The sequence below is a fragment of the Anabas testudineus genome, chromosome 19 (genome assembly GCF_900324465.2).
Source record: "Anabas testudineus chromosome 19, fAnaTes1.2, whole genome shotgun sequence".
In the NCBI taxonomy this organism is placed as follows: domain Eukaryota; kingdom Metazoa; phylum Chordata; class Actinopteri; order Anabantiformes; family Anabantidae; genus Anabas; species Anabas testudineus.
This window is the reverse complement of record NC_046628.1, coordinates 7,229,598-7,241,144: the sequence shown is the minus strand read 5'-3', so window position 1 is coordinate 7,241,144 and position 11,547 is coordinate 7,229,598. Positions and strand designations below refer to the sequence as shown.

The following is an 11,547-nucleotide window of genomic DNA, read 5'->3' as shown; positions in this document are numbered from 1 at the left end:
TCACCAGTTCAAATGCGTAGGATGGGTTTTTATCTTTAATGGAAAAAAAGTCAGATAGGTGTTAGTCAGATAGATGTGTAATGTATTGTGTAATGAATGCATGACTGATTTTGATCTAACATTTTAAACTTAGCTCTCCCTTTCCTTGCAAAACATGGAAATTTTCATCTGTGTTTAAAAAAAAAAAAAAATCCCACACATTTTGATTTATTGCACTTTGCAGTGTTATTCTTGGGCTTGCTTCACTCTCTTTTGCAAACGTGTGTTGGGTTGCATTGCTTTTTAAATATCACAAGTTACATAATCACCCAGCCACTGGAGACACCATCAAATCTAGCCTCATATTAAAGGTTAAGTGGAGAGTTTATTCTTTTGTAGCAGAAAACACTCCCTCTCTCTCTCTCTCTCTCTCTCTGGCTGCTGGACTGAGGGTGGATTAACTAGTGGGCATTTTTGCAGTGCTAAGGAGCTAGAGGAAAAGATGCAGGGATGATCTAAACTGATGCTGTCTGTGTGTTGTCACGTCGCCTCATTAAAGCAGAGCAGAGAGCACATCTGGAGGGCGCAGGACATCCAGCAGCTGTGAGTGACTGGCCCCCGCGAAGGGAAAGGGGGCGGGCTCAGGGCTGGTGTTGGATTTCGCAGCCGGAGAAGGTGACTGCAATGGTTGCCTCTGCGAAAGCCGTGCCAAACTTGGCTGCTCTGTGAACGCGGCTCGCCGCCTCTTTACCCACGGTTTGCCAGGAAGGGAAAGAGGGTGTGTGTGTGTGTGTGTTGGTTTAAATAAGTTTTTTTTTGGACGTTTGAGCGTCGGCAGAAAAGTTTGAAAAGAGGACCAACGTGGAGAAATACAGCTGCGCGGCTCCACTTCCACCAGCGGCGGCACGAAGGGGACCGGGAGGAGGAGTCAACAGGTCCCAGGTACCAGCAGCATCCACTTGTCACTGACAGCCTGTCAACACTTGACAGCGTGCGTCCAGGACTGAGCTGTGCAGGAGGCGAACCGGGTCCCGGACCTAATGGTGGCCAGTTTCACCTGGAGGGGGTTTTCAGTGCGTCATGCGTGGCCACGGTCATGAGGTGTAAGAGTGAGGCAGCGCGTCATTGTCAGACGCGGACTTCGTGGCCGCAGCACGAAACTACCCTCAAGTCGCTATTTAGTAGCCGCTAAGTGTCCGGTTACATTGTCGAAAAGAAAACATAACTGTGCTTTTGCGCCGACGCTGTGTTTAGAGGATACGAGGCGTGTTAGGGGAGCTAGCATGCTCTGCTAGCAGCGGGACATTTTCAGCGCTGACACTTCCCTCCAGTCAATTAGCAAAGGCTGCTAAACACATCCAGCCCCAGTTTGTCTGCTTGCTTTTTTTTTTTTTTATTTTTTTTTGTTGTTGGTCTGAGCAACATGTCAATTTTGCAGATTGATTTGTTGTGGGCAGCTTGAAGCTTGAGGCGAACTTTGCTCGAGTGCGTGATACACTTTGCTTGTTGATAGCGATCATATCAGGAGCTGCTCTCTGAGCTGTAAATGGATGAAGAGGCAGAGCTCACAGAGAGACGACCGCAGCCTGCACTCGTGTTCATTTGCTCTAATAGAGAGCAGGAAAGTTGGTAACCCCAGGCACACATGCATAAAAAAAAAAATAAAAAAAAAAAACTAGAAAAGTCAAACTTCAAACTGACAGGTGTCAACCCCAATTTGTTAACACCCCTGATTAACCCCTGTCAAGATAATGTGCCAATTGGAGGTGTCTGCATGTCAGCAAATGAAATGTCAAGATGGCTGTGGTGTAACATTGCAGTTACATACCCTGCAGCATCAAAAACCTGAAGTGTTATCTTGTAAAAGCAGGGATCGCACTGCTTATTACCCTCAATTTAAGGATTAAACAAGTACTTTCTAGATGTTTCCTTTAATTCATCCGATGCACTTTACGCATTTGGCCCAGCTTGATTATATGATGCTAAAGATTTTGTGCACTCAGCTTCTTTGATTTTTGCTACAGGTTGTTTTGTAGGGTGGGACATGTGCATGTGAAAGATGCCCTTACCTGTCTCAGGCTGTGACATTCAGTGCAAGGTGCATTAGAGACCCTTAAAGGCACTTTAAGTGCAATTTAGTGTATCTTGAGGGCTTTCCCACCCTGTCACCTCTTCTCTTGGATTCACAGCTTACAATAATTGCCAGTATTGTTTACCTGCCCACTAAACGGTCACATATGATGATAATTATGACAATAACCGTTAGATGCTTGATGCAGCTGCTTTAATCTGCCGTCTCGCCGTCTTGTGACACATGAACCCATGTCATGCCTGTTGGTGAAACCTAAAAATGTAGTTCCTGTCTTAGTGGTTTGAAATGAGTTATCTGAACGGTATGATGCTGACCCTGATAAGTATGTCAGTATACTATATTTCAATTTCGGATCTTGCACAGCAGTGTAGAATATTGGAGATATTATATTATATTATATTATATTATATTATATTATATTATATTATATTATATTATATTATATTATATTATATTATAGATATTATATTTTCATACCATTGCTGGAGGCAGCTGCGCTCATGGTTTTGCATGTTGCCTCTTTTTAGAGAAGAGAGGACAATAAAGAGCAACATATTAAACATATACTTTGCATTGTATGTGAATTTGGCTTTCTGTGCTACTTTCAGAGCCTTTGTGACAAGCGTCAAGGGGAAGTTGGTTCTCTCCTCGTGTGAACAATGCCAGTTAAAGGCCTCACATGCCTCCGTTTCACCTCGTACTAAATGTGTCATTGTGAAGTCAGTGGCACACTCACTTCGCCCCATCACATCCCCCGCCCCCTCAATGTGTCCCTCTCCTTCCTTTGCAGATTGTAAAGTCAAAAGTGTGAGAAACTGCAAAGGAAATTTTTTGTTTTGTAAAAACTAAATAGTATTGAGTCAGTAGCTCCTATCTTTGAGTTCAATTTCTGATATCTTTGCTCATCACCTGTGGAATAAATTACTTCACCACATGAAAGTTATTAAAGGTAGCGTTGTTTACATTTAGAGCCAGTTTCGTTTACTCCTCCAGCTGCAGCTGCTGGTTTTCTCATGTATGAACTGCCTCACAACAAACTGTACAAATAACTGTAGAATAACTGTACAAATGTAGAACATTTTGTTTTACTTCTCGAGTAATTTTCATATTGTGTTTGTTTTCATATTGCATGGCGGAGACCAAGTACAGCTTGTTTTACCTTCCTCGTATTATAGTCATGTGATTTGGATGGTGTCATCCGTACAGCTCAATGGTCACCATATTGTTGAATCATGCAAATGGTTTTGAGGTCAGTCACAAGATAGTATCCTTCACAAATAGTGGATAAATTGCAGCATTTAGCAAATTTTATTTGTTAAAAGTAAGAAGGAAATGTTTCAAGACAAGACTTTGAAAAAGTGTGGCCTTCTGACCTCACTTTCTCTGAAAAGTTTCCAGTGTGTCAGGTGATTTCATTTGTATGGTTTGCTCACAAACCCTTGTCAGAGCACCCCTGTTGTTCAAGAGCACGGCTGACTCACGAGGGTGTGCAGCACAAACTCATCAGGCACTGACAGATGAGACATGCTCCCCACAGTGGCAAGGCACCCTGGAGATGTCACCCAGTGCTTGTCTAACGGTAAACACCTCTACCCAGTCCCTCCCACACACTGTCAGATTTTGACTGTCAGTAGCTCTGCTTCTGGGGCAGGTAGAGTAGAAGTAGAATTACTTAAGTCAGAGCACCACTGCAGAATTGTTTTATACACTGTAAAACGGCAAATCCAATGAGCAAGATGTGTTTGTGTTTTAGTTTAGCTATGTACAAATGAGGATAATTCACTTCAGTCAGCAAATAGCATCTTTAGCTTTATAGAGAAACACTTCTACAAATGGAGTCCAGTGGAACCAAACAGTCCAGTCCAGCTTTACCCTAATAAGACCAAGCCCAACCTAAATGAAACAGGCCTCAAGTCTGTCAAAATAAGTAGAAATAAATTGGGATATTACAGTGGTTTGGCTGTGGTGCCCAATGACGTAGTCAGTGCCTTAGGGACTGGGGCGAGTGTGGGAAAAGCAGGAGAGAAGAAGGGTGGGAGTCGATACCAGGAGAGAGTAGCTGAAGACAAGTGGGATTTTTTTTTTTTTTTAAGAGAGGGAGTGGAGCTGCTCTGATATTGGGATATGGGAGCTCTACTCGCGTCTGCTGGCAGCAATTAGACAGGCCTTCCTTTGCATACTGATTTTGCTTTTTGCTGCTTTGCACACAGCTTACTAGTCTGACCAGCTCTACCAGCCACGCAAGGGTTAACACTCCCTCCTTTCACACTGCCTCCTTTTATTCCTCTTTTTATGGCTTTGATGGTATTAAATAATCTTTACGTGTCAGAGTGCACAGCTTCCAGTGCTCATGTTGGGAGAGCAAGAGAGCAATTAGGTCAGAGTGGTAGAATAACTTGGTTTCATCTCAGTCTTAAAGCAGCAGGGAACCTCACTTCAACTCGGTTTTTATATTCACCTCAAAGTGCCAAAGTGAGATTTTCAAAGAGGTCCAAGGCCAGCGGGGTTATCAGAGCACTTGGAGAGAGAACTTTGTATCTCTCTGTTGTATAGTCTTATGATAAAATGTCCCAGAATGGATCATCGGTTTATATTTTAGGTTCCCACTATGTTAATTTGCCTGAAGAACCAGGCCACGTTTGTCTCCTTTTTTCCTAATGAGGATGAGCTAAAGACCCATATAACCTATTATCCTGGTTACTGATTTGGAACAAGTTTGAAGCTAAAGATTCTTTTGGTAGACTTTTAAATCCCTTGTATGTTTATCTGGGGTTGCTGTATTGCTTTATTAGGCACCTCTTCAAAATCACACAACACAGTGATATATCGGAAGTCTTGTGTTTCTCTTTGATATGGTCTCGCGTTACCGTATCTGTAATTTAAAATGTCTCAAAGCCTGTTGTCCCATGTTTGAGATTGCATTTCTGCCAGTTGGCATGTGAATGTCCTGGCCTGTTTCATAGTGTTTCATTGCCATCGTCACAGAGTTTCATACTATTTTCCACAGTCATTTTGTACCTTGGCTTTTTACAAAAGTGTCTCTGCCCAGACAGACAGTCCCTCGGCATGACGGCTGACATTTCCAGTGAAAGGGCCCTATTGTTGGTTCTTAATCCCCCTCCACCCTCCACCCCATAAAACAATGGTATCAATTGCTTCCACTGAGTACATCCACAGCTCTGAGTGAGAGACAGACTGGCCGGGCCCGTTAGCTAGCCTGCCAGCCGTCCTACTGGACAGCCAGGGCGACCTCTTCATTCGCGGTGATGGCTCTGTGCTCCTGCCCACAGATTCCTCTTCAGGCATCTGTGCTAATATTATCTCTGTAGCATGAGAACCGGCCCTTGATCGTGGCTGCACTGCCACCTCGTAAATGTGCAAATAATGGCATGTGTATATATTTATTTTCCCAGGGAGACAGTGGAGCAGTCCGGTGGCTTCAGCACAACACCATCCCCCACCTTCTTAATGAATGGTCTCCATTCTATTTTCCTTCATTTTCCCCAGGACACTGCCATTAAGTTTGACAGATGATATGTTCGTTCACTGAAACAGTGATCCTGAGCACACTGTCACTGGAAATTGGATTCACACACCCTCCCCTTTGCTCCTTGCCTTTTCTCCATCTCTCCTTCCTCTCCGTCCTGCTTTTTCCTGTTGCTCTCTCCCTGTCTGCGCTAAGCGACATACTGTTAATATTCCTTTTAGGCTTGTGATATACAGCTGAGCAGCCAAGTTAACCCTGTGCTGCCATGAGTCAGACAGATAGCCAGATCGCCGGTGTCACTTTACATAGATGTCTGACGAGTGAATCCGTCCCTAAGAGCTCCTTGATAGCACCACTGTTGCTACAGTTAGTTCTGATATTGTAGTTATTTTTGGTTGGTGGTTTAAAATAACACAAGCTTGCATTTCATATCTACTTTGTTGGCATTGGCATTATTTTAGTCTTATATTTTGAGTTAATTTGAAACTTGGAAAATAGAATATTTCATAAAGACTGCTCGTGTACCAGATAGAAAAAATCCAAGTAGACAAAAATGAGCTCTAGGTTATTGCCATAGCTAATGATTGTTTTTTATTATGGTTTATATAATTTTTTTTTTGTCAAACAGTGAAAATATCCATTCCAGTTTGCCTGAGATCAAGGTGACATCTTCAAATGCTTTAATTTATCCAACCAACAGTTCAAAACCCAAGGATATTACACCATAAGAATGGCTGGTGCTTTTCCTGGGAAAAATAACTGAAACAATTAAATGATTAGCAAACAAATTTCTTCCAGATTACAGCACTGTAGTGGTTACATATCCTCGGGGCTGTTCTTCATCAAATCTTATCTTACTAATCAAGACACTTGGCAGCACCTGTGTTGTTCCCAGATGACTGTAGGGAACATTATATGTAAGTCCGGTCCAGTCTTAAAGCAGTACGTGAAACAATCTTGACACTGACTTCAGTGGAACAAATCTTTATTATGTGGGCGTATGTGGCAGTTGACAGTGTATTACCAAGCTGCTGTAGCTGCAGCTGCTTGCACATTAGCTCAAGTTGCTTGGCCACATTTATCAGTGATGAGAAGAGAACACCACAGTGGAGAGATAATGATGCTGAACAAAGATGATACTACTCGTAGCTTGTACAGCTAGCTGGTTGTAAGTGGCTCAGCATATAGTATCGTTATCATACTGCTCTGCAGCCTTGGCTTGTGCCCGCCGAGTCAGTGTAGGTAGTGAGCCACTGCTGCTGCTTATTCTGTCTCTATTGACTACCATCCAATTGCAGCCAGACCCAGTGAAGAGCCATCACACCAAATCACTGTCATGCTGAAATGTTGCAATACAGAGCTTGTTAGATGACTGGATTCAAGTGTTTCTAGCTGGAGGTGTGAATATTAAGCCAAAATTAACCACAAATCAGTGCAGCAAAAGATGATTACAAGCTAATTACATTTCCCTTTTTGTAGATGTATAAAGAACTAAAAAAATCTTCATTTTGTTGTGGTAGTTTACATATAAACAAACTGCCTGTACAGTTAATCTAACTGGAAGGAAAACATCTCAGAAATGTACCCAGAAAACTAGACCTCAGCATGCAGATGGTTGCCAGCAAGAGAGCATAACTTGTGGATATAAATGATACTCATTCAGTCAGTGAGACTGTGAGACACTATCAATAACTGCGGATCCTTTGATTGGTTTTGTACTTCATTTCATATCAACATAATTTTCATTTTTCTTGGCTTTTTGTGTTGCAGTAATAATTCTGTAATATGGTGCACCAGGCAGCATATGGCTGCCATTTATGATCAACAACCTCTGTAAAGAGGTAACTGGAATATGCAAATGTCTGCATGTTAATGGAATAGTAATGTAATGAAGTACGTTGTATATGGCCAATAATGAGCTGTGGTTATTGAGTGTTGATGGCTTCTCCTCAGTCTGCCTTTTTGGTGTTTCACAAGCTGCAGCTTTCTTGTTTGTTCTTCATGGCACACATGCACACTGAAACACGTGTGCACACACAAAGACAGACTTAGATACATGAACATTGCATTCTTATTGATTCATTGCACTGAGCGAAAAGCATACCTGGAGTACTTGCCCATTGAAATTGTGAAACTAAATTGGCCAGAACTGAGACAGATGCAGCGCAGTAAATTAAACAAGCAATCTTCTCTGTTGGGTGACAGCACAATGGTGATTAGGGTTTCATGTGAGCTGCCCTACATTATTTATGGCAGTGCTGTGGGCTGCCTGCAGTTGAATAGACCCACAGTCCATTGACTGGGCACATTACGGGAGGCCGACTCGTAGCGTGAGGGGGAGTTAAAAATGGCTTTATTTCCTCTCGAGGAGGTCCATTTTCATCTAAATGAAGGTGGAAGCCCCAAGCGTGTTGTTTCTGGGCTCTGCATGTGTGAAATGTGTTGACTGTGTTCCAGTAGGTTTCTCTACACTGCTGTGCAACGTGTTCCAGGTTGATTTCTGGTGAACTTGTCATTCGTAAACATCAGCCATTGGTAGTTTACTCTGTTTGGTGCCCATTTCCAATTCGCACTTTGGCTTTTTTTTTTGTCCACAGTTTGTCTAAGCACTTCCAGGAGTCTGTTTTGCCCCAGATGTCATTTGAATTAGAGTATGTGTGTCTTAAGGTGTGTATCTCCTGTTCTACACAGTCTCTCCTCATCCACAGCACGAACAAGATAATGAAGTTCAAATTTTACAGTTTGTGCACAGCACAGAATAGTTTTTCCACCTGCAAACTTTTAAACTCTAAGTGGCTTTGGTTAAAGTTGGCTGTCTGGAAAACATTATTTAAAACTCCTGGCTGCTCTTTGTTTAACACTGCCATGCTGTTCACCTGTCTGCAATGCAGTGCTTTGCATTAAGGAATAGACATTAGGTGGGACACAATGGGTTATGATAAACAAAGGATTGAGCTTTAGGCAGTCCATTAACAAGTGCCTTGATGACCTCAATCCCCATCCTGCAGATCAGCCTGGGACACACCTAGCTTAAGCTTTCTGCAACCAAAAACGACGAGTTCCGTTGCAACAAAAGCTATAAACCTGTGAACCTTATTAGTGCATTTCTGATTACATTACTGATTTCCTTAGCTGTGCACATTAATACCAGGGTTTTTCTGTTATTTTTGGATAATATGTAAAACAATTTAGAGTGGAATGAGACCTAAATACAACAGGATGTTGTTGTTTTTATTACAAAAAATGATTCATGCCAAAGTAACACAAGTCCCAAACACTGGCTTTCTGTGTCAGCAAAGGAATTTTCGCCACCCTTAAGGACTGTAAGAGTGAAATGAACTCAAAGATTGCATTGTTTGCATTGCATACACAAGTACATTTCTCTGTGGCCTTAAAGGCCATGTTGTATTCACATCAACACTTTCATGAGTAACAAAGTGGAAGTAATCACTGATATGCGAGGTCAGTGACCAGGCTACTGAAAATTAGACTTACCAGCGGTGAAGAAGAAATCTGTTCAGACCTTGATGCTGGTATGAACTGTTCTTCTTCTGTCTCTTCACTAAAACCACACAGTTCCTTTATCGCTCCCAGCTCAGAGGCGACTGGCGGAGTTCAACAGTGAACACAGACAGTGATGATATAAGAATGTGAGGAGAAATGAGGAGAAAAGAAGTTTCAGAGCATTTGGAGCTCTGCCCTTTGTCACACCTGTGCACATGTCACACAGTTAAAAGCAACTTGTTTACCTTTTGGTTTAGCAGCTGTGATTTGTTATTCAATCAGTTATCTATCTCAGAATTGCAGTCAGGGTGGTAGATTATCTGTATACTGATTCACCAGCTTGTAGTGTTTTTGCAGGCATCTCAGTTCAGCTTTAAATTGATGTTGTGGATCTTTCCCTGGATTATATGCAGCCACTGTTTCATATTTTTAGTTAATTAAACTGTATCTTGACTGAATTTGAAGAAGTTGTTTGGTGAGGCGGACACTTCCCGTACAGTGCCCGAAAATAACTTATGTAGTTAATAACTGCATTTATCTAACACAAATACTTGATTGAAGAACATATTTGAAGGACTAAAGGCTGTTTATCTTCTCTGCGTGTTGGAGGTGTGGGATATGTTAATGAAATGTCATTTCTAATTTGTGTTTTGTTTCTACATTTCACCCCTAATAGCACCATTGTAGATTTTCTGCCCATGCACAAGTTATGAAATGACTAACAAGGAGAAGGCTATATTTGTTTTATTTGTGAAATTAACTGTCATCTCCACTTTGATAAATGTCTGTTGCGTGATTGTGTCCTAATTGTCCTTTCGCACAAAAGCATGTTTTCATTCTCTGTTGGCCTCTGGCCCGGGATACCCACTCAGACTCCGGTCCACTTGTCCAGAGCACCAAACAATGCAGAGCTGCCGTGCTTCTTCAGAGAGCCTCTGTTGGACAGTCTATTGGGGGTGGGGTGTTTTCTGATAAGTCTGTGCCAATTCTGGCCCCCTCACTCAATTGCTTCTTTGTCATTTCCTCCGTGTGAATGTCAGTGTGGCCGAGCTGTAGCGCCATAGATTGCCTGTCTTCAGATACCTTGCATGGCTTTCATCTGCGTTGCCTGCCTCCCTTTGGACCAAAACCCCTTCGTTTTCCAACAGTTATTTTTCTATCAAATGAAACTTACTTCTTCATTTCTCTCATTTCTCATGAAGCGTAAAATACAAGCTTTTATATTGGCATTGGCAGGTATTTAAACTTCTGATCTGATCCAGGCTATGCTCATTAAATCGTCACAATGATGTAACGTTTCATTTCAGCTACTGTGTGCCAGCATGGCATGTTTTTCCAGTTAGGGATTCCAATATTTGTCTCTGTCATAAACGCAGGGTATCTGGTTGTCAGTTGTGGCCCCAGCCTTCATTTGGACTTGGCTGAGTTCTTCAGGGAGACGCTGCCTAGCTTCTCGTTTAGCAGCTTGCGTAGGTATGATAAATGTTACTAATCACCTATTGACCCAGAGAGGTCAAGCCTTTGCCCTGTCACCCATCACCCTCCTCTTTCCTGCTGTCTTCTCTCTGCCTCTGTACCCTGTGGATCGCCTTTATCTTGCTCAGGCAGAAGTTTTTTCCTCTCCAACACTGCTAACAGATACTAGGCCACACTGCTGTGCACATTTCTTGTTTGCAGTCGAATGTGAGATTTATTTCTCCCCCATTTAGGTTTTTCTTCCCCAAAATATCTTTTATTTGACCTTGTGGCCCCTGAAATACATTTGTGTTGCGAATGTGAATGTGATTTGATACAAAGAGAACCAGAACAGATATTCTTCCACTCTGTGTTCGAAGCTTTAGTTGTGACCTTTACACTAATATCACAGCCGTTTTTTTTGGCCGTACTAAAGACATAAGTAAATAAAAAAGAGTGTAAGATTATCATGGAAATAATCTTTTGGAATAAAGGAATATGGTTGAAATACCAAGCACACAGGGCTTAAAACACACACAGACACACACACACACACACTGAGTATCTATGCTGGATGGGCTTTCTTTTCAGCATTTTTTTTCCACTGGCAGTGTAAAGAATCGCAGAGGAGCTTTTGTTCTTTTGAAAATCCACCTGATAATGTCGGTAGCTGGCTCCTCGCCTAAGCTGGTTGGATTTAAAAGATGAAAAAAAAAAAAAAAAAACACACTCTCAGACTTTACACACCCAACACATTGGCCCAGATTTTCAACAGTCCTCCAGAGTAACAGCTCCTCTGTTTGGAGCCTTTAGAAGTGGATGGTGAATGTCATTTGCAAGGGGGAACCCTCAGAGTTGAAGAGTGCAGCACAGGTAGGAATAACAATGCTGGAAGCATAATAATGGGACCACTATGATGCCAGGTTGTCTGGCTTCACAGATAGGCCTGTAGTCAATGCTCTTCTCCATTCCCACTTTGAGTGTTCCACATGAGACTGATTGAGCCATTTCGTATTGCTAAGCTGCGTGA

The 11,547-nt window shown here is 42.2% G+C and overlaps 1 protein-coding gene across 1 annotated transcript in view; it reads left to right on the top strand.

Annotated features, from left to right (window-relative positions):
• The first annotated feature begins 613 nt into the window (after positions 1–613).
• Positions 614–11,547, top strand: part of raraa (retinoic acid receptor, alpha a) — a 125,314-nt gene continuing 114,380 nt past the window's right edge. The window contains exon 1 of the mRNA XM_026351987.1: positions 614–921. The gene's annotated coding sequence lies outside the window, so the exon portion shown is untranslated. The remainder of the gene's footprint in view (positions 922–11,547) is intronic.